The sequence below is a fragment of the Protopterus annectens genome, chromosome 1.part2 (genome assembly GCF_019279795.1).
Source record: "Protopterus annectens isolate FY-2018-M chromosome 1.part2, PAN1.0, whole genome shotgun sequence".
NCBI classification, from domain to species: domain Eukaryota; kingdom Metazoa; phylum Chordata; order Ceratodontiformes; family Protopteridae; genus Protopterus; species Protopterus annectens.
In genome coordinates this window covers 1,120,627,401-1,120,651,959 of record NC_056727.1, presented here as the reverse complement: position 1 = coordinate 1,120,651,959, position 24,559 = coordinate 1,120,627,401, and positions in this window count along the sequence as shown.

Below are 24,559 nucleotides of genomic sequence, written 5' to 3'. Positions count from 1 at the left end.
GGGTCTGAGGGAGCTGAGAGCATGTCGCACATCCATGACTGACAGTATGCGTGACATCGCGGATGCTATCCGTAATTTCACCGATGTCATAGACAGACGTTGTGGGGACATATTACAGCAGTTCCACAACTACATGTCCATAAGCCAGGGCAATGGTGGATGGTTGCGGCGTCGACTTGGCCATATGCCAGCAACAGCAGCAGCTGGCAGTCGGCGCGGATGACATCAGGCCCGCGGATGCCCCCATAGTGCCATCAGCAGCCCCAGCAATGCTGGGTCTGCGCTGTCATCAGACCGCCCCAGGAGACCACGTGCACGTGGATCTGGACAGTCCCAACAGGGACCTGTGTCCAGTCAACAAACACCGGCTTCTGATGACAGTACCCAGTCTGGCTTAGTACCGGATATGGTCCATAGCACCCCTGCCAGGCACAGGTACCGTGTCCATGGCCGCAGACACTGATCTGTATGACCTGCCAGGTGCAGTCTGTGGCTGTCCACAAACTCCAGTATATGGCAACCATGAGGTGGAACTGTGTGCATGCATACACACATGCGAAATGTTAACACCTAGGGCTACCACATACACGCACACACTGCCCCAACAGTGCCCCACCCTGTACTGCTGTCCCTCACCAACACACATACACATACATGTCAATTGGTGGTATCAGTGGCAGACTCAGGCATACCTAGTTCACACCCTGTGCATATGATGAAACTGTGCCACATCCTGCAATCTCCAACATCAGTGCAGGAACAGGTTAACATGTTGCTGATGCACAGGGTGACTACATAGAAGTGTATTACTAGTATCATGTTGGTAACAGTACAGTGTGCTGATATGATTGTGTGTATATCCCAGCATGCCTGATGCAGTAACTGTATGACTGTCCTGAATTGTTATCTACACCCATAGGAAGTACCATAGTGTAACAGCTGCACATTATTGCATACCGGTGGTAAGGATGTCAACAGATAGCCACATACATAGGTAGCACAGGGGAGATGGTAATGCAAGTAGTGATACGCAATGATGGACATGTACACTAATGGTGGCATGTTGCCCACAACGACTATGCAATGTGGATGTTTGCGCATGTTGATATGTGTGCAGTACCAATTTAATTTAAATTAAATTAAATATTAAATAATATCAGTTTTGCCATGGACATCTGAGCTGTGCATTCCTGGGTACATGTTTATAGTGCCTGCATATTTGCACTATTACCTACTGGCAGTGGTACCCCTTCTTTGTTGTACAATGGACTACTTCCAGCCCTGATTACTGTAGCTTTGTTTGCATGCATGTTTGCTTGAGGTTCCCTGGAACACTGATTCGACCTGCAATGCAGATTTACAGAGCTTCTGTGGATTCCTAGTGACATCTGCATAGCGTACTATACGTATGTCAATGTCTCACTTGACAGAACGTCACTGTCTGTCCTGTTCGCATGTACGTTGCCTGTGACACATTGCATATGACTTACCTGGCATTTGTCCACGTGTGCAGTCATCAATGCCAGCGCTATGAAATCAGAAGCAGTACACCCACACATACTCACCTTCAGCATGTTGTTCCCTATTGGCCCTATGTGTTGGTAATCACCATGGCAATCACACTACTATGGTAGCATGTGCAAAGGTAACCTGTGAATCACCTCTATGGTCCAGTTGTGGTATATGTGAGTCATGTGGCAATGTCACAGCTGCCACATGTATGCAGTCAACCCTCTCCCATGGCCAGGAATGTACAACACATGTGTGAGATGCAACCACATAGCCAATCTGGGGACTGAGCACTCTGAACCCAGTACTGCCATACCCTGTGAGGTGGCATGACATACTACAGTGACTACAATACCAGTCTGACATAGACCTGCACTGACAGCAATCCAAACACATGAACACACTGGGGAATACTTGGAGCCTCAGAATAGCATCCTGCCTGAGCATCACACACCTCCGCTGCTGGCACACAGGCATATGTTAAGTCAGAACAGAGCACATGCCACACATGGCACACACATCCCATGTGCCAAACACTCACAGCCTGTAGGGCTACACAACACACCTGCTACAGATGAGTCAGGTACCTCTCTTGGCCGGTGCAGTGGGGTCCCGCTCAACAGGCTGTACATGGTGAAGGTCACAGTGATATGCCCGTGGGGCACTATGGTCCACCACATAACACATGCATACAGGTCAGTCAGAGGCATGGACACATATGACTCAGTAATTGTCCATGCCACTATGGATGACCTGAGACGTACCTTCCTAGACTACATGATAGGGAACATAGAAGGGCTCTCTCAGCATGTGGCACAGGCTGGTATGAGCCTGACCTTGGTTGCCATCATACCCTCACCAGGTATGCTACCACAATATGTAGGAAGGGTGTTCTATGTCTACATTCTGCTCAATCTCCAATGTCATTCATAGAGTATCCAATGGCTGTCAGCGTGTGCTTACATGCTAGGGAAGCCACAATGATTTGTGAGGGGCAGCTTGCACGTGTCACCCATGGGCCATTGTATATTGGTGAAGCCTCTTGATACACACATAGTGCCTTTTGCTGCAGGGCACAGATTACATAGCCACCTCCGCAGGTATCACACGGGATAGGACACTAACAGTAATGCTACACAACACCAGCAGTGTACACTGCAAGATGCATGCACTGGACACTGTCCTCAGCACGGTAAACTGCAATATCTGTGCAGTAACAGATTCCTGATTCACGGCTCACAGGTGCAACCCATTACTGCCAGGTTATACCTCATACCATGCCTGTCATCCCCTACACATGTACCACACATGAACAGGGGGGAGGTATCTCAAGGCACCACAGATACACACACCTCCAGGTTGTTGGCACAGCACAAAGCATCAGGGCCTATCCATGTGCAGCTAACAGTATGTTGGACTGCCTTCTGGTTCATAGCCTGGCACACACAAACCTCCCATACACAGGAAACCCACCTGTCCTCCCTAACAACACTGGGAATATGACGGTCACTAGATATGTCTTTATATGGCTGGACTGCATCCAGCCGAACATTGTGTGTGAACATTACTGTAGCAACAACACACTAGCTGAAAGGTTCCCAGCATGTAGTCACTGAATTGCAGTGGAACAACATCTTACCACTCCCACAACAGGTGGGAACATGCAGCACCTGTTCATTGACTACATGTAGACTATATGGCCCAGACCAGATGTGTATTCCCCTCTGTTAGGATGATACCATATACAACTCACACTGTATATACACATACTGCATGCAGCCCCTGCACAGTAAGACACAGTCATAATGTTATGCAGTGCAAATACCATTTATTCACTTGAGGCACGTGTCAGACATGGTAACTATTGAAGGTCACAGGTATATATGTGTATGTGTCACACACATACATCATGTGTGCATTGCCATTGCTGGTTTAAGCAATGTCATGCATTGTTATGAACAACAACCCACACATGGGAATTTTGTATGACACAAACACACGTGGCAGTTGTGGGTTTCCAAAACATACCTATCTGTGCTCTGACAGTAGTAATAGACCCAGTAGCGGAGCGCACTATTTGCATTACTGGGCGATTAGCCCTGTTTAGCTGTACTGATAGTGTGGTGACATCACCTGTGTTTACTGGGGGAATATGCAGCATCTGGTGTATTGTAGTAGTTGCCAAAAGGAACTGTTCTCTCACACTTGCAATTACACACACCTTACTACCCCCCCACACACACACTTGCCATTTGCAGGATTCATACCCCTACCTAACTACGTTATGACACTTGAGAAAGATGCATTAACGAAGCACACTATTCGAATTACTGGGAGGTTCCTCTTCTCCGGCTGTACTTATAGGGTGCTGACATCATCAGTGTTTGGAAAGGGTAATGTGCATCATGTAGTGTGTTCTCCTGATTGCCAAAAAGCACATAACTTTCATACAAAATTGCACACACACAAACTCCCCTCATCTAAACACACACACTTGCAGGATTCAAACCCCTATCTAACTATGTTATGACACTTGAAAGAGACGCATTAGCAGAGCGCGCTATTCAAATTACTGGGAGGTTTTCTTTCTCCAGCTGTACTTATAGGGTGCTGACATCATCAGTGTTTGGAAAGGGTAATGTTCATCATGTAGTGTGTTCTCCTAATTGCCAAAAAGCACATATCTTTCCTACAGACTTGCAAACACACAAACTCCCCTCATCCAAACACACACACTTGCCATTTGCAGGATTTAAACCCCTACCTAACTATGTTATGACACTTGAGAGAGACGCATTAGCAGAGTGCGCTATTTGAATTACTGGGAGGTTTCCCTTCTCCGGCTGTACTTATAGGGTGCTGACATCATCAGTGTTTAGAAAGGGGAATGTGCATCCTGTAGTGCGTTCTCCTAGTTGCCAAAAGGGACATTTTTTTCATACAGACTTGCATACACACTAACCCCACTCCACACACACTGGGCATTTGCAGGATTCAAATCCCTACCTAACTATATTATGACACTCAAGACGGACGCATTAGTAGAGGGCGCTATTCGCATTACTGGGAGGTTTCCCTTCTCCTGCTGTACTTATAGGGTGCTGACATCATCAGTGTTTAGAAAGGGGAATGTGCATCCTGTAGTGTGTTCTCCTAGTTGCCAAAAGGGACATTTCTTTCATACAGACTTGCACACACACTAACCCCCCTCCACACACTGGGCATTTACAGGATTCAAACCCCTATGACACTCGAGACAGACGCATTAGCAGAGCGCGCTATTCGCATTACTGGGAGGTTTCCCTTCTCCTGCTATACTTATAGGGTGCTGATATCATCAGTGTTTAGAAAGGGGAATGTGCATCCTGTAGTGTGTTTTCTCAGTTGCCAAAAGGGACATTTCCCTCACACAGACTTGCACACACATCAACCCCCGCTCACCCACTGAGCATTTGCAGGGTTCAAACCCCTACCTAACTATATTATGACACTTGAGGGAGATGCATTAGCAGAGGACGCTATCCAATTTACTGGGCATCTGTTCTGCACCTGCAGTATTTATAGGGTGCTGACATTATTTCTACAGAGGTATGTACATCTAGTACTACCTGTCAGGTGGGGGATAGCATATATATGCATTTGCAGCCACCTACTTCAGGGTTATGTTCTATACCATGCTTCATGACCACAGGACCTGTAACACACAACACAACCAGTCCTGACCACCCCTGCCACATCCAGGACACACACTTTGATTCCCTGGGAACAGTGCCAGGATATGCAGGTGTTCACATACACCATTCCAGTTGTTAGCGTCAGGTACAGGCATATTGTGTGTGGGAACTACTCAGGCCTCTATAACATTACCCTACACCCACTACGATTTGTGAGTCCATGTGCTATGGCAGACCACTCACCGCAGCCACAAGGGGGAATACATATTGCACCTGACCATCTGCAACATGGGTACTCACTGTTCCACACCAGAGGTAGACCACCATTGTTGATATCTGACCATACCCACCTTTCCCTGGACATCCATATCCCATCCCCACCCCCAGGCAAGGTTGTCACTGCAAACAAAGTGTATTTATCACAAGCAGACTTTACACTTGTGAAGACTGGGGTGGAAGACTTCAAAGGACCCATGCTGGGGGAGTATACTGGCCACTCTGCATAATCCTTGACAATTGCATTCTATGAGCATGTGGAAGGTTTGCATTGATCATGCTATCCCAAATATACCCATGACTGCTCCACAACAGGACACCTGTCAGGTGTACACCAGCCATATATGAGCTGTCCAACAGACAGAGTGAGCTAATACATTGCAGAGCAGTAGCCCACAGAGGGAGGACATCTCTGAACAGTACCAGCACGACACTTCAATCCCACATAATCATCACGACACAGTGTTGACAGTGAAATTGTCCAGACAATGCAGATAAGGCTCCCCTCAGTCTGTTATTGATGCCCACTTACTGTTAGAGGTCCTCAGCAACCCTCTTCCAGCACACACCAACAACATGGATGTGGCTTAGCACATTCAAACCCTGGGATCTCCACTGTGTCCCTGTTTGACAGAGGCACAGCACACTAGCCTCACACGGTGCCTTATGTGACCTACTTTACAGTGGCACAGTAGCCTACTGTACTGGGGAGGCAGAAGCCAAGCACACTCTGGCTAAGCTGTCATTCCCTAGGGCAAACAGCCTAGTGTTGACCTCTACACCCATATGTTTGATTGTCAGATGCACATTATTTGTTGCTGATAGACTGTTTGCAGGTCTTTATTGCCATAGCATTCCCTGTTTGTATGAACAAGGTGTGTATCTGTGGAAGATGTTTGCATATGGGAGGGATCCACTATATCACGTATGTCTCTGTAGTCATTTAACTTTGTGCACTGGGCAGATTGCTGTAATGTGGTTGGTTCCTGGACTAACACATACACATACCAGATATGTGTGGCCAACTGCTAAACTGAGATTTGGCCTAATTGTGTGAGCATGCCCAGTTCAGCCTTCTCATGGCATGTTGTCTGACATATGTCTCATTTATCAAAGTGTGCGAGCAGGCCCAGTGTGTGCTTTCCATATGTTGAACTCTGCAGCCCACCACATTTGTGGATGAGTGTGAACTTCAACAATATCTCCCATTTATAGTTGTGTGTTGTGTGTCATGTTGTGTAGTTACTGTCCAACTGCTTTGTGTGTGAACACAACAGGGATTATACTGTGCCTGCAGGGTTTGCATGGGATACATTGCATACAGTTGTCAGCATCCTTTCATACTGACCTAACACTGTAGTACCGTATAGTGTACTGGTTCAGTACTTTCACTGTGGTGGACAGTATCCTGGGCTTTAGTCCAATCACTGCTTTACATTTCCATAGTGAGCACAACAGCCTGGTTAGGGGCCAGTTGTGCACATCTGACCATGTTGCATTATGTTCAGATATGAACTACTTATACCAGGCTTGTCCAACATTGGTAGTGTATTCCACAACATAGGTGTACATTGGCAAACAGTAGCGATGTGCCCTAGGCCATTTCGAATGCTAGTCGGAGAGTGTGTTTGTCCTTCGACACACATTGTAAGTGGAGTTTGCCATAACATATGTCATGGTTACTATACTGTGCCTCCGTCTACCTGTGACATAACAGTGATACCCAGGTTAAACCTACCATCTCCCATCCACTCATCACGATTCCTCTTGAGGAGAATCGATGAATGACTCTATGGATAACCTGTACTGGGAGTTTACTCATGAGTGGGGGTGGCTTCTGTGTTATGGATCATGCAGTACAGCTTGTCCTATGTATGTCAGTGCTGGGGTCCAGGTCTCTCATGTGCATAGCTCACTGCCATTCAGATTGTACAAGGTGCAGCATGTTCATTGATTCCAGCTTGAGCATGGCTTTATACATCAGGCACAGCTTGCCTCTGGGTGGGCAGTATGGCAGTGTGTGGAGCTGCAGTTTGTTTAATCAGGCAACACATGGCATCTGTTCAAGCTCTTTGATACTCCTGGTGAGGTACTGTTGGGGACTTTACAGTTGATGGAGGTGTCTGCTGAGGTACATCCCACAGGGGCTATTGTAGTCAATTGTAACGCTGATGAAGGATGACTGCAGAGCCACAATGACCTCCCCTTATCTAGATCTGACAACCTTCATGATTAGGTGGGTATATGGTATGTTTCTGTGAACACTACAGCCACATGTTTATCCAATGCAGGATATCTATCACCTTGTGTCCCCAGGTCTCTCATTACATGTTAGGTACGTACTGGGTTAACACCTATGTGGTAATTGGTGGGCACTTACTGTATATCCACTGGGGTTGACTATACACTTTTCTGCAATTAGCTTGCTGACATGGCTATGGCACCAGTTGTCTGTTTCTATGTGGCCCTTTTGTGGGATGCTTGTGTCAGCTGGAGGGTCAGATATGGTGGGCAGTTTGTAGTCCTCTGCATACATGTTCAGACACAGTCCTTCCATGTTGGCCTGCACCTATGGGACATATATACCAAACGAGGGAGGTCCCAGGACCAAGCCTTGTGGGATGCAACTTATATCTGGTTTGTAGTCTGACATGGCTGCAGCATGTCTGACCATGTCAGTTCTGTCCTTGGTCTGGTTTGCAACCCCTCTACTGACATAGGGGTTTATATTTAAGCTGGTGAGCATATCTATAATGAACACGTAGGGTATTGTATGGAAGCATTTGCAAGGTCCAGCTACGCTGTGTGAACCACATTGCCCTCATCAATGGCCTTAATGACTGTTTCAAATGAGTCAAACATGTTTAGGGGCAGGATCTGCACTTCAGAAAGCCACACTGGGTAGGGTACAGTGTCAGTAGGTCCCCAATATCTTTATGTCTGCGGTACATGCTGATCCTTTCCATAGCTGTGCAGACCATGCTTGTCAGGATTCTGGGATGGTAGTTTGCAGTATCCATTCAGGTAACACCTTTGTTGAGAAGGACCACTGTTGTTGTACACTGCTCTTTGGGTACATATCTTGTGGTAAGGCTGACATTGAGCAGTAGTGTGATTTGGCATTCCATTCTTCTTGGAGTCCATGTTGGACTCAGCCCAGGACACCATCTCATACCATTGCTGCTGTGTGCTTTGCTTTGTAGATGCTGGCTGTTACCTCAACATCTGCAATGTCAGGGGGCCAGCAGTCTGCTGGGATAGATATTTTGCATTCTGGGGGGGGGGGGTTGCACTGCACCTGTCAGGTTGTATGTTGGCAATATGTGTGTGTGTTTGGTATGTTGTTTGTAATATTTGTGTGATTCAGAGCATATCTGTGAATTCCCAACACGGTTACTACCTTCAGTTGAGTAAGCCTTGGGATTATCCTTAGCGTCCTGTACAATTTGTATCGTCATAGGTTCATACTAGGCTATCCACCCTAGGGCATTTGTAAGCCTAGCCAGAGTGTGTGTGTCTTTCGCCGCCCCTTGCTATGTGAATATTATGGCCATTTATTATTTACTTTACTGTGCCTCTGTCTGGATGTGACACAGTGAAGACCCCCAGTGTACATCTACGATCATCCATCCACTTGGCAATATTCCTGTTGAAGAGTGTCAGTGAGGGGCTCTGCCTAACATGGAGTGGGATTCTGTTCCAGGGTGTGGGGAGCCTCTGGGTTATGTATCTGTCCCTCCAGCACATCCTATTTCATTATGTGTTGAGGTTGACATCTCTCACAGCTCCAATGGCTTTGAGTTTTCTGGGGTGGAGCATGTCCATTACTCCTGTGTTGGACATGGCCTTGTACAACAGACATACAATGCCTCTGTGTAGGCAGTATGTGACTGCATTCAGCTGGGGTGTCTACAGCCAGGCAGCATATGACATATATTTGAGACCCTTTATCTTCTTGGTGAGGTACCTTTGAGGTCTTTCTAACTGCTGCAGGTGTCAGGTAAGCTACATCCCAAATGAAGCATTGTACTAGATTATGGGTCTGATAAGAGAACAGTACAGGGGCACAATGACCTCTGTTGACGTAGATGTGAATCCTTTCATGATACTGTGTCCAATATAGACAGTCTTCCTAGCCACATTGGCAATGTGAGTGTCACATAATAGGTTACTGTCCACTTGTGTCCCTAGGTCCCTGATTACTCCTTCCATACATAATGGTTTACCACCTATGTGGTAATTTGTGAGTACCTTGTTTGGTATTTGGTGGGACATTCATACTGTCCAGTGTCTTCAGGACGTCTGAGTGGGGTTCCTGTGTGTGAGAGTGTGGTCTGTAGCATGCTACAGACTGTACAGCAGTTTTGCCTATGGTTAGGTGCACATGGGTGGTCTCCGATGCTTCGTGCATTGTCAGTTACCTGGACGTATGGGTGTCTGTGCTGAATATGGATACTCCCCCTCCTTTTATGTTTTGGTCCAGGTTTTGTGGCCATAACGCATGATATGAGGTATAACCTGGTAGTGCTGGTGTGCTGTCAGTAGGCTTGCAGCAGGTTTCTGTCACTGCACAGACATCGATGTTCTCCATACTGGGAAGTGCCTCAGGAGCATGCATATTCCAGTTTACACATCTGGCATTGGTCAGCATTACCCTTATGTTTCTTACCACTTATGTTTTCTAGGGTGGTGGGTTAGTCTTTTCAGCCTTGCCTACATAAGGCTCTATGGAGGTGGCAAAAGCCTTATCCAATATCCAGATGCCCAGGGGTAACAGGTGCAAGCCATCCCTGGAACAGCAGCATGGCTTGTCATGCATGACATCCCAAGCAGACAGACATTAGATCCTCTTGGAATGACAGCAGTAATTTTGCCACCTGTTAAAGCTGATCATTCTGTGTTTGTACTGTGGCATCATTCTTGGTGAGGGTAGGATGCTGCAAACGGGCAGTGTCATACCGGCCTGGAGTACATACTCAGAGAGCTCATCTATGTCTCTTTTCATGTAGTCCAGGGAGGTACATCTCAGGTCATTCACACCAGCATGGACAATGACTGCATCATATTTCTACTTGCTTTGGGGTGACCTGCGTACTTGTGTTATGTGGTGTATTGTAGCAGCCTACAGGCAGCTTATTGTACCCTTTCCCTTGTTCAGTCTGGTGAGCGGGACAGCAGTGTGTCTGCCTATAGAGTCACCTATTACAACTGTATCAGGCATGTTGTTTCTCCTTCTGGCCTGTGACTGTTTGGCACACCAGCTTTGTGTACTATGTGTTGCATGTGCTATGTTTGGAGGTTATGGTTGCTTGGGGGTCTGCTTTGGAGGCCTCTGTTGGTGTGATGTGTTTGTAATTAGGGCCTCTGGGAATGTTTTCCTGTGTTTATGTGTTTGGTTTGTAGTTGTGATAGGTCTATGTGGGACTGGGTTTGTGGTGTGTGTGGTTACCTTCTCCTCCTGACTAGTTTTGACAGTACTGAGTTGAGGGAGCTCAGCCTCCGGTTTGGATAAATGGTTGCATCTCTCACATATATTTGTATTTCTTGGGGGGAGTTGAAGGTTGTCTGTGTACTTGGGGCAGGTATAACATTGCCTCAGGATTCACAGATTCAACTTGTTGTAGCTGGCCTTAGTGGATTGTATGTGTGGACATATTTTATTGCCATACTACTGATCAGTGATTACTTCCCTTTTTATGTTTGCTCTATCATGTCGTAGCTTCCTCATTCTCTTGCATGGTTTGGTAATGGCTGGAGTACAGCATGCCAGATGCCTGCTTGTATGGCATTGTGTCTCGTTGTTATTTGTGATTGCATAATCCAAGCATTCCTGGCTGTGTTCATGGAATGCCTGTATAACAGGTTCTGAGGTGTGGCCCATATTTTCCACCTGCACAGGGCCTTTAATGGATTACGCATCAGTTTGGAGGGGTGCAACTTATGCTTTACACATGTTTTTCACTGTGGTTTTCTGGCCAGGGACTGTGGTCAGGATGTGTATATCCAGTGTGATTACTCTATGGTCTGGTCTTACCAGTGAGGGATACACTTCTCATCTTGCCATCCAGTACCCATGTTGCTGATTATCACATCCAGTATGCTTACCCCTCTTGTGGGAGTGGTATGTTGTTCCTAGGCATTGTGGTTTATGGATTCTAGGAACTTTTCTCCTACAGTGTTGGAGCTAGTATAATGCTCCCAGTCGATGTCTGGGTATTTTCAGTCAACCAATATAATGTGGTTTGGGGGGCTTGATATATTCATGTATTCCAACATAGCCCAGGTGCAGTTCCTGGTGTTAGGATGGTAGTCTATAGCAGACTATAAACTGGGAAGCAGTTTTAGCCACTGTTACTTGACCATGGCTAGTCCATGCTGCTTCTTGTTGTGGTACCAACATGGGGGTGTGGTTATCCTTGACAATTATTGCTAGTCACCCTCCTTTTGTAGCTTGTTCCATATTTTGAGGCTGTACAGCACAGTATGAGGTGTAACCTGGTATTGTTAGGGTGCTGCTGTGAGCCTTGACCCAGTTTTCTATTACAGGACAGATATCAACATTCTCCATACTGGGTGAGATAACACTGCACGCATCTTGCTGTTTAGACTTCTGGCATTGGGTAGCATTACATCTAGGTTCTTATCCCTTGTGGTACCTATGGAGGTGGGTTTGTGTTTTGAGCCTTACCTATTCAGGGCACGCTGTGGGTAATGACAGCCTTTGCCAGTATCCATGAGGCCTGGACTGATAGGTGCATGCCACCCCTAGCAGGTGGAGCATCATGTCATGCTCAGCATGTCATCCCAGGCTGGCACACATTGGATCCCCTTTGACTAACTGCAATACTTCAGCCAATTATTGCAATTGATCATCCCATCATCATATTGTGGCATCATGCTTGGTGTGGGTAGGATGTTAGTCAGGGTCCTCAAGTGTGCATATACTACATGGTGTTACATTACTTAACACATGGCATTCATGCCTCAGGTGGTGCTGCAGGGCTGCCTCTGTCGGATGCACATATTACACTCCCTGTACATGTTTGAGAGCAGGTTATGTCATTTTAAGCATCCATGTTATTATATGAGTGAGTCAGAGGGGTATCATTCCCAGGGTTCCTACTGAGCCAGTGTATGTGCTATGCGTTGCCTCTTTGCCAAGGCCAGGGCATACTGGGCACGCCTCCTTCTGCCTACTGGGGCAGGCTCAGGTTGTTCCTCCTCCGAGTCACGCTCTGCCTGTGATGGCCTTGGCAATGGTGGGGGGCTGTTTGGCCTGGCCCTATGCTGGTCCTGCTGCAGCTGTTTTCGCAAGATCATATTATGTAGCATAGCACATACCATGACAATTTGGGTACATGTAGTTGGTGAGTACTGCAAGGCTCCACCAGATGTGTCCAGACACTGGAACCGTGACTTGAGCAGCCCAAACACACGCTCTATTACATTACATGTTTGTGCGTGTGCCTCATTATGGCGTTCCTGTTCAGGTGTGTGTGCGTTTCTGATGGGTGTCATCAGCCATGGCTCCAGTGCATAACCTGCATCCCCCACTAGGTGTCTGTGTGGGATGTCCCCATTGGCAAATGTCTGGTACAGCTGCGTCAAATGCCAGATATGGGAATCATGGTAGCTCCCAGGGCAGCCAGCACACACATTCATTATTATGCCCTGGGCATCACACACGACCTGGCAGTTGATGGAGGGGAAGCCCTTGCAGTTAATGTAGGCCCTACCCCACTCACCGGCTGGTGCTTTGATGCGTATGTGCATGTAGTCTATTGCACCCACTACCTCAGGGTATTCCGCTATTTGCTGGAAGAGACGCATATTGCTGGCCAATACCTCACGGGCATTGGGGAAATATACATGATCACCGACATGTGCTGATATGGCATCCAGGAATTGGTGCAGTACCCTGGAGGCTGATGCCTGTGATATCCCCATCATATCACCAGTTGGTCTCTGGAAGGTACCTGTTGCTAGTATTCTTAAGCCAACACATACCTTGGTTTCCACTGGGATGGGTTCCCCTCTGTTGGTTCTGTGGGTGAGGCGTGGCCTGCACAACTCGACAATTTGCTGCAGGAGGTCTCTGTCCACTCTATAGCGCTCTACTATCTCCAGCTCATGTAACCCGTGGTAGGTGACCCTGGTCATGTACTCTCTTCTCCGTCTCCTCACTGTGGGTTGTCTGGCACCATCTGCATTATCACCACCCTCAGAAAGTCGCCTATGTCTCCTTATGACAGCTATGGCAGCCCCTAGCATTTCTGCTCTGAGTTCAGCTTTTTCAGTTTTCACTTCTAATAGCTTACTCCTGTCTTGCAGTGTCTCTTGAGAGAAACATCCTGCACTGCTGTTTGCAGTGTTTTAAGTGCTTGGCTGAGCTACTATTCTGCCTGTGTAATTGCCTGCTTCTAATTGTTTTCACCTGCTAGCTCCAGCAGTATTCCCTGCTAGCTTCCTACTAATTCTGTTGCTTCCTTTTTCCTTTCTGTTTCCTCAGGGGGGAGCAACGTGCATACCAGCAGAAACACGCTCACAGTGGCTTACACGTGCGCACACATGCTTACACGGTTCAGAATCTGCTTATTCGGGTTAAAACGCGTGCACACCAGGGCAAACAGTGTTACAAGTCTGCCAACAGGCTCCCACATGCTCAGTCTGCCTTACACGCGTGCACACTGTCCTACCCGCACCTCATGGCATGCACAAGTGCGCATGCATGCCCAGCAAGAAACTTTGGTGTAAGTAACAGTGTACACCTTCCATTTCTTGACTTTCCCATGCTTATCTTGTAGCACTCCTCTTTCCATAATCTGTGTCTGACATCTGTCATGTAACACTGACCTCCAATGAACTGCATTTCTTTCTACCATTCCCCCCTGTGATGTCACCTATCTCCTACTCTATTCCTCCCCCTTATGTATCTCTTACACTACTCAGACTGTGCTCATTTTCAATGTGACAGTGGGATTCAATATCCTAACACTCATTTACATCAGATTGCCTACTAATGCTTAGTTACATGTCTTAGACTCAGCTTCCCCCCATAGCAACCACTAAACGGTGGCCATGTTGTTTTTGGTCTGCTGGTCCCTGCATTGTAAATCCATGTGTTGCATAAAACTCACATTTGTGGGTTTATAACCTTCATTTTTATGTTTTATATAGCGCAGCCCGTTTGCGCGGGGCTGCGCTGTGTTTAAACACCGGCGATCACCAAAAAAAAAAAAATTATTTCTCATATTTGCATCGGGGTACCTTGCCAATGGCCACATATTTGGCCATTGGCATGCTGCCTGACACATATGCACCCTTTATTTGGAGCTGACATGGCTCCATTGTGATTTTTGCAGAAACGTACTCAGTTGTCAACTGAGTACATTTCTGCAACTAAAACGGCTCTTACACGGGCTGCTTTCTGTTTCGTGGATCGCTACTCTACCTCATTTGCATGCCTTTTGGCTGCAAGTGAGGTATTTAGCATATCCACGCCCAGTCCGTGTAAGAGACGTTTTAGCTGGTCTCTTACACGGAGTTTCGGGCTGTTCCTGGATCGCGAGGCTTGCATGGAGTCTTACACGTCTCTTACACTCCGTGCAAGCCTTCGTAAATCCTGCCCGTTGAATTAACCTCCAATATATCAGACCTAGAAAAGAAATGTAAGTCAGGTCCTAACCCTAAGTTAGAAAAATTGATCAACAATGCCCAGAAAGAATTACTAGAACTCCATCAACATAACTATTCCCTACAAGAACAAGAATATATAGCGGCATACTTTGAATGGGCACAAATACCATCCAAAACCTTAGTGAGAATTATTGAAAGCAAACATGGCTCTACCAGAATTCCCCTCCTATACTACCAAAATAAAATTTATAAATCTGACTCGGAGATCATAGAGCTATTTTACACTCTATTTTCCAACATATATGGAAGGAATAATGACACTCCAGATATATCCCAAATAGTGAGCTACTTGAATAACCTTATGTTCCCAAAACTGAATGAGGAGCAATGAAATTCTCTCTCTGTGCCACTTGAACAACAAGAAATTATTGATACCATCAATAACCTTAAACTTGGCAAAGCTCACGTTCCAGATGGCTTCACATCTGATTTTTATAAAATATTCAACCCAATAATTTCATCCATTATTTTAAAAGTGTTTAATTTCATCAAACTGAATGGTATAACAGATCTACATTGGAAGAACTCTAAGACAATTCTAATCCTGAAAAATAATCAGGATAAAGCTAACCCACACAACTAAAGGCCCATCTCTTTGATTAATGTAGATATTAAATTACTCTCCTCCATCCTTGCAAATAGACTTAAAAAAGTGCTGCCATCCTTGATTTCCTCAGAACAGGCAGGTTTTAAGCCCAATAGACACACATGGGACAGCACCCTAACTCTAGATTCCTTGATACAGTTAACTAAGAAGGATAGAAACCCATTATATGTTTTAACACTTGATGCTTGTAAGGCATTTGACAGGGTCAATTGGGACTTCCTGTTCCTAACTATGCTTTACTTTAATATCCCTAAAGAATTCTCTGACACAATAAAGATACTATACAAGGATTCTTTTACTTACCTCTATGTAAACAAAAGGTTATCTAATCCAATCAAAATAACTAATGGAACATGGCAAGGCTGCCCATTATCATCCTACCTCTAATATTTTTATTGAACCCTTTTTCCTCTATATCTTGCAAAATACTTTCCACACAATACCTAAAGTTCTCAATACTAAAACATTGCTGTATGCATTTGCAGATGATCTTAACATATATTTCCAATACCCCAATACTGACCTGAAGAAAATATTGGAAGCTATTAATACATTCTCAATAGTTTCAGAGTACAAAGTCAACCATAAGAAGTCCCATATTTTCCCCATCAACCCCAAAAACCATAAAGTAAACTACTTTCCAGAATCTCCTTTTCAAACAACCTACTTCCTTAAATATCTAGGGATTTGCTTCGAGCATAACCAGGCTTTCCTGATCCAAAATAATCGCCATAAGTCATGGTCAAAAATCACCCAGGATCTGCACAGGTGGCAGCAACTGAAACTTTCTATGTTGTCCAAAGCAGCAATTGTGAAAATGAATGTTCTGCCAAGACTATTATATCAATTCAATGCATCGAACCTTAATATTACAAACAATCTCTTTATCAAAATGACCAAAGAATTAGCCAAATTTATTTGGTTTCCAAAATCGGTCAGGATATCCTACTCCAAACTGACCTACCCCAAGGATAAGGGAGGCCTAAGCTTACCAGATCTTCAATTATACTACAAGATCATATGCGCTAATAGAATCCTGGTAATCTCAAACCTAGACTCAGACAACAGCAAGTCATCCCCATCCTGGATAAAAATTTGGCATCAACACATGACCAAAAGTAATGTTAATCCAAAAGCTCTCCCTTTCCTTACCCCTACAAACCTTAGAGTCAACAAATTAAACAATACCCTGAAACACATGATTAGAACACTACAAGACCTGTTCTATCAACCTTGATAAAACCATCCCCTTTCTCCAGCCACTTCACCTAAATCCTAATATAAAAATCAACAACAAACTAGTCAATCTTACAGATTTCCCCCTTATCAAAGATTGTACAGTTTGAGACATATATAAACACAACAACAAGAGCATCCCCGATCTACGCCTAACTCTCAAACTAAACTACACATCACAGTCATTCTTCGACAAATCAGAGAAATTATAGTACCACCAGCAACTTGTCTATTAATATTCATGGCATCAACAGACTACTTGAAATTATGTCTACACTACTGAGTAATGAGAAAATGCTTTCAAAAACCTATAATCTTATCATCTCGATGAAACACAACTAAGTGTGTCTATTCTCTAAATATTGGGATGAACATGGTAACACATTCACTGAGGAACAAAAACTAAAGGCAATCAAAAACACCATAGAATGTATTCCCTTTAAAAATCTTATATATACACAATTAATGATTAATAATAACACCTATTACACACCAACTGTTCGAAATAGATTTGATCCTAAAATCTCTCCAGCCTGCCCATGCTGTTCCTATCCACATGCTGACCTCATACATGTGTTATGGTTCTGCAATCACACTTATAAATTATGGTGCTCTCTTAAAACACGCCTAGAAAAAACGGGTTATCAGAAGTCCACACTGTGTTGGAAGCTTGCTACTCTACACATCTCCAATCTTAAACTAACTAAATTAAAGCAACATATATTAATTATACTCTGCTCACTTGTTAAGCTATACATTACTAAAAACTGGCTAGATCATACTAAACTCAGCTGGAAAGGATTTAAAGAGATGGCATTTAAACACATATCATCACAAAAGCTTATTATTAAAGGTCCTAGGAAAAGAGTATATTACCAGAAATTCTGGAAAATTCTACTTGACCAGATTTTAAAGGGTTAATCATAAGGAATGCTCCAGTGAATGAGGAAAACTACTTTTGTTTTTTTTTTTTCTCTTTTTTTATTTTTTCTTGTCTGTTCTTCTTGATATTTGGAGGTTCAGACTTTTTCCTTAAGCTTCTGCCATACCCCAAGATTTGATGGTAGCACTCTTGTAAATAGTGTATATAGTTCGGTCTGGTTATCCTTTTTTGTTTTCTCCCGTACCTCAAATTATATTGTTATTTTATACATGCTAGGATGCTATTGTTAATTGACAAGCATATTCAAAGTCATGTACAATGTTTTTTCACTCTGCAATTGTTTTGATTTTTTGCATAAAACAATAAAAATCTTATTTGAAAAAAAAAAAGAATTACATTTATATCTAATTTCTGAGCCAAGATAGTTTTTCTTCTTGACTGTGCTAGAAGGAAAGTCTAGTGCTTTACTTAGTGCTGTTGCTTTGTGAGAGAATGTAACTGACTGGTATTCTGGGTAACTGACAAACCTAGGGGACAAGAAAGTTCAGTTTTTGTTGTCCATATTTAGGCTTTTTATTGCCTGTTTAAACAGTAAAGCCTTGTGTGCCCTGTGCTCTATTTTGCCGGGCTGCACTCAGTGGTGCATTGTGCAGTGGCAGTGAACAGTAAACTCCTTACCTGCACATTGCTGCTCTCCGTTGCACTATGAGACTCAGTGCTATTATAAACTTTACTGGTGTTAGTTATTGCAACCACTGCCTTAATTTGCTGTGTACCATTTCATTAAGCTGTTAAAACTTAAATCTCCAAATCCTTTGCAGAAGAAAAACATCTGTTATTCATACCCTAAACTGTTAAAACATAAAATCTGTGTGTAATTTTTCATTTAGCTGTAGATAGGAACCTCCATCAGTTATTGATTTTAACGTCTTTCTTACTCCAAGTACCCTTGGCTGTAAGGTAACACTTTTATTTTTGCCCCCTTTAAGAAATAAATTCACCTGACTGACAATGATGTCAAATTAGCTTTTATCATATTGCTAGCCAGCCGTATAGCACCAAGTGTCCTTAGGCAGGCCATGTACGAATTGCCTAATTCACAGACTATACGCTAATACTTGATACTCACAATGCAGTCTGTAAGATACACAGGTATCAGGTATCTTATCAACATGAAATAAAAGCTCCCTTAAAACCAACGTCTCTGAGCACTGCACAACCCTATCCAGACACATACTTTTACCCACTAAACCTAAATATGCTAAGGTTGTCAAAAAATCACTTCCAAGATCATCTTGATCTAGTAGGATCAAGTTTCAGCCCATACACACAACCACAATTTCACTACCCTTTCACATAGCAAAGAGTCTGTGGTCCATAAGCATTTAACTACCACAAAGTGAGACACTACAGGCAAAAATGTTCTACTAATTAATGACTCCATTGTCAGACACACAAACACCATGTTCATGAGACTGGACAAGAGCATGGTTATAGCTACTAATCCCTCATTTGCCAGGATTTATGATGTCATGATGACTGTTCACTCCCTCACTTCAGACAAATATGAATATGACTTAGTAGTTTTCCATGTATGTGTGAATGACATGCAGCATTCAATCCTGAGGTACATGCACAGAGACAAGTGGAATCTCACCATGCATGTGTTATATATAGGAATGATGCTGGCTCTGAATGGGATCCTGCCTTTTCATAAAATGACTCTTAAATACAAATACAAAATAATTTCTTTTAGTAATTGGCTAAGTAGTTGGTGTCATTCTAGTGTGGGCAAGCATGTGCCGGCATAGGACAAAATGGAGATTAGGCCAACCTGCATTGTTAGAAATGGTGTACATCTCTCACTCCATGGTTGTGTTTATTAGCTATAGCTGTCTACTTACTGATTAAACTCTTTGCTACCCCCATAGAGCCTTTCTTAGGCCAAGCCCTACTAATGGACATTCCAACATAGTACATAGTGGCAATACAAATTCTGATTCTGACCACATTGAGATGTCTTTTCTGAATGTGACATGCCTTATCATAAACTGCCTGATTGTGAGATTCTTCTGCATCTATGTTTATGCTGTGACTGAGACTTGGATTCAGTGCAAGTATAGCCTTCCCTTCTTTCATACATTCAACTCTTACCATGCCTTCAGATTTGAGGGATACCATGGAGACATTTCCGTATTTGTCAGAAATAATGTCAGCTTTTGGCAAATTCCCTGAGATCCTAATACTGAATTTAACAAACTCCAAATCACCCTAAATAAGAATGACTACCAGTTTATAACCTGCTGTGGGATTCCAGGCATGCCCCTTGTAATCCATGGGTAGAATACTAAATATACTTAGTGAACTCCCCTTAAAAAAAAGTCTTTCATATTGGTTTGATTAAGTGTTGTGCCTACACCTCTAAATCTGGGTACGCTTAAAGTTTCCTAGGCCTATTAAATAATAACTCATTAGAACAAATGGTTACCAAATCCACTTTGATTGGGAACACCCTACATCTTGTGCTTCAACATTGTCCCCAAGTGTACCAAGCCTTTAGTATCTCCCTCTCTGGTTAAACTGGATCACAAATTAATAATCTTCGCATTTAAACCACAAACCTCTCAATGGAAAACAATTCTAAATTTAGGGAGTTTAAACAGGCAAACTTGCTTAAATTCTATAATCAGCTCTCTAAGTTTACTTGCAACATCACACCCGTAGCTGTAGCTGATACTTTTTATCTGAGCTCTACTGCTACATAAAGAGTGCATAGAACTTGCAGTCTCTACTAGAACCAATATACTCATGGGGCTCAAATACAGGAGGTTTAAAGTATTGCACAGCAAGAACTCTTAACTTGTCTGAGACTTTTTTTTGCAATTTCTACTGAATGGTTTCTCTGTGGGACCTTTTTGCCCTTTGGTTGGATATTATTTGAGATATGTTATAAGCATCCTGGTGGTGTCCCTATGCAAATAATGCCTTACCTCAGAAATGACATGCCCATCAGCCTAATTAGCCTAATTTGTAAAGTCATGGAGTGTATAATTTCTGGCTTTATAAACTAAGTTATTCGAAATCTCATACAAGCAGAATCACAACAGTTTAGTTTTGTCAAGGAAAGATTATGTCTACATAACCTGGTTAATTTATCAGACAGGATTACTGAGGCAGGGGATAGTGGTCACTCTGTCCACTCACCTTATCTGAATTTGGCCAAGATCTTTGACATTGCACCCCCCCACTGGCATTGTTAACAAACTTAAAAGGACCAAAGGTAGACCTTTATAGGATAAGATGGACTGTAAACTGTCTGAAGGATAGAACCCACCAGTTAACGTGGTAGGTGCTGCTTCAGAAAACTGGAAAGTAACCAGTGAAGTACCACAAACTTTAGTACTAGAATCCATCCTTTTTGACTTATACTTTTCCTAGCTCTTTACTATAAACCCTAATCTGTGACTAACCAAATTTTATATAATAACTGCAAGATGGGTGTCATTGATCATTTCTCTACAATACAGAAGTGTTTCAGCAAGAACTAGTCCTTAAAAAAACAACTGTATACAGAATGTGTTCAAACAAAATGCAAAAAAAAAAAACTGTAGCATTCGTATCTATGGGAAACACCTCACATCTGCAACCTCCACATGAACAATACACAGTCCTTGGTTCTGTCATAGATCTCTCTATTATATCTATGCCTTCATCAAGAACTGAACAATTCTTACTCAGCAACAATTTGGTTGCAAAATTAATCCCTGTCCAAAGAGTCCAGCATGGATGTTCAGTTTTGTGACTGGTATAGTTCGAGATCTGCTCTGCAGGCATATGTGTGGATGTTCAGTTTTGTGACTGGTATAGTTCGAGATCTGTTCTGCAGGTATATGTGCGGACGTTCAGTTTTGTGACTGGTATAGTTAGAGATCTGCTCTGCAGGCATATGTGTGGATGTTCAATTTTGTGACTGGTATAGTTAGAGATCTGCTCTGCGGGCATATGTGTGGATGTTCAGTTTTGTGACTGGTACAGTTAGAGATCTGCTCTGCAGGCATATGTGTGGACATTAAGTTTTGTGACTGGTATAGTTAGAGATCTGCTCTGCAGGCATATGTATGGACGTTCAGTTTTGTGACTGGTATAGTTATAGATCTGCTCTGCAGGCATATGTGTGGACGTTCAGTTTTGTGACTGGTATAGGTAGAGATCTGCTCTGCAGGCATATGTGTAGAAGTTCAGTTTTGTGATTGGTATAGTTTGAGATCTGTTCTGCAGGCATATGGGTGGACATTCAGTTTTGTGACTGGTATAGTTAAGAGATCTGCTCTGCAGGCATATGTGTGGATAATCAGTTTTGTGACTGGTATAGTTAGAGATGTGCTCTGCAGGCATACTGGAGCACGAGGCTACATTTTCAGGCTATCTGGCGATCCTTGTTGCACTAGTATATAAATGCACATGTGTTCTGTTAAATTAATTTATCTGGTTGCCTACTAATTCAGGAGACGAAATGACGGGATTATTAAAAATGAGTATCAATAAAGCTTCTATCAGTGATAGCATTCCATTTGTAATGGCAAAATTTACTACACAAATCACCGCTTGCTTGATTCATGATAAATATCTTAAACTGGCATATTTTATAATGAAAATTTCTAGTACCATAATATATTCTTTATTTAAAATGCTATAAAATTCTAGTTTACATTCTTATAGGTCAGTTGTAATACTAGCAGTTATAGTTAGAGGAAGACAGACATTTATGGACATAACATAGATCCTTCTAGAAAAGAACAGGATCATGAAGATCCTTTATCTGGGACTTGTGATTCTGTTCAAACTGCAGTATGACATATTTTTTACATAGGTTCATATGTAGGTACGAGGTAATAAGTCATCAGACAGCCTAGCACAGAACACCTGACATCAATTCTTACCTCCTGCTTCAATGAGGGTCACCTAAGGGTGACCCAAGGAGAATTGTTCAATGCCCATCTAATAGTCTTGGTTAATCTTGAATGTAGCTAGGCTACTATTTTGCTCAATCTGCAGCAGTAAATTATTTAATAGCTGTGGAATACGCTGGAATAAGAACCTGTCATGCTAATGTGTTATATTATTTTGATGATGGAGGTTAATGTTCTTAGTATATGTGTTAATGGAACCATTAGTTCCATGTAGGTCTAACAATGTTCCACGCTGGAAGGCTGTATGTTACTTGATAATATGCAAGTGGTAAACAAAATATGAGGTTACTCTGTATATGTATATTATCTTTTCTAAAGATACAGAAAGTGACAGGCAGAAACAGCCAGAAAAAGAGCAACAGAAAGAGAGAGAGAATTGGATGTATAAAATGAAATAAGCATTAAAAACGACATGGTGAGTTTGACAAGGAACAATATTAAGTTTCTACTGTTCAAATTTTAAACAAATGACCTTTCAATAATAGAGAACTGCAGCTTTGTCCTAATAAAACCTATTAAGTTATTTATGGTCATGGATGTTCTCTGAACAAGATTGACTTCCCGATACACTACATTTAATAAGATTTAGAATTTTGTTTTAATAGTTCTGGGACTTGAGATAGTCTTGAACTATGGTGCCATAAACTGCGAATTTAATAGCTAGTCTGTGCTTTTACTGATTCAAGCGTAAAATGACATTAAAAGAGAAATGTTCAACACTCGCTGATATTTCTGGATATGGAGGCACATCTCCTGCAGTAGGAACAACTCTGCTAAAGAGCAGCAACTGTACACAAACAAATCCTGGGATCATATATGGAGAAATAAAGTGCCTGCGTAATCAGGCCTGCACGCTTTGTAGAAAGTAACAGTTATACGTCAAATTAGGACATTTTACAGCATATTATTATTTAATTCACTGGAAGGAAACAGGAAAATATAAACACAAAATCACAAAATCCTCACCTCGAAACATATATAGATATGTGTGTGTGTGTGTGTGTGTGTGTGTGTGTGTGTGTGTGTGTGTGTGTGTGTGTGTGTGTGTGTGTGTGTGTGTGTGTGTGTGTGTGTGTCTGTGTTATACACAGACACAGAAAATGAGGAAATGCAAAATCTTGAAAATCAAGGTCCTGACACCATAATATCTAAAGACCGAAACATGGAAGAATTATAATATAGAAGAAAACATTCTGTTTGGCAGTTGGCACTTAGGGTTACGACTGTGAGCTACTGTTCTATAGTACAGGGTTTGACTCCATCATCCCTCCTTTTGCCTGCTGTTTCATCTTAAGCAAGCCACTTAACTACTCTGTGCTTAGTAGCAACTGAGAAAATGGAATAAGCTTCTAAATGGTTTCCTGACCAGGGCAGCAACAATTGCTACCACTGGTTCTGCAGGTGGGTAAGTCTGGGATTTCAGTATTTCGGTTCATCAGTATTTTCTGTGTTAAACATTATGACATCAGGATTTTGATTTTCAGAATTTTGTGTTTCGGCATTATCATAGTAAACCATTATATATATATATATATATATATATATATATATATATATATATATATATATATATATATTTATATGGATTCACTTCAGAAGCTCAAAATACTGAAATCTCGAATTTCAGTATCTCGAGCCCAAGAAGTGGAATCCACAAAACAATGAAAACTAAAAACCGCGAAATTCAAAACCTCGAATACTGGATGTT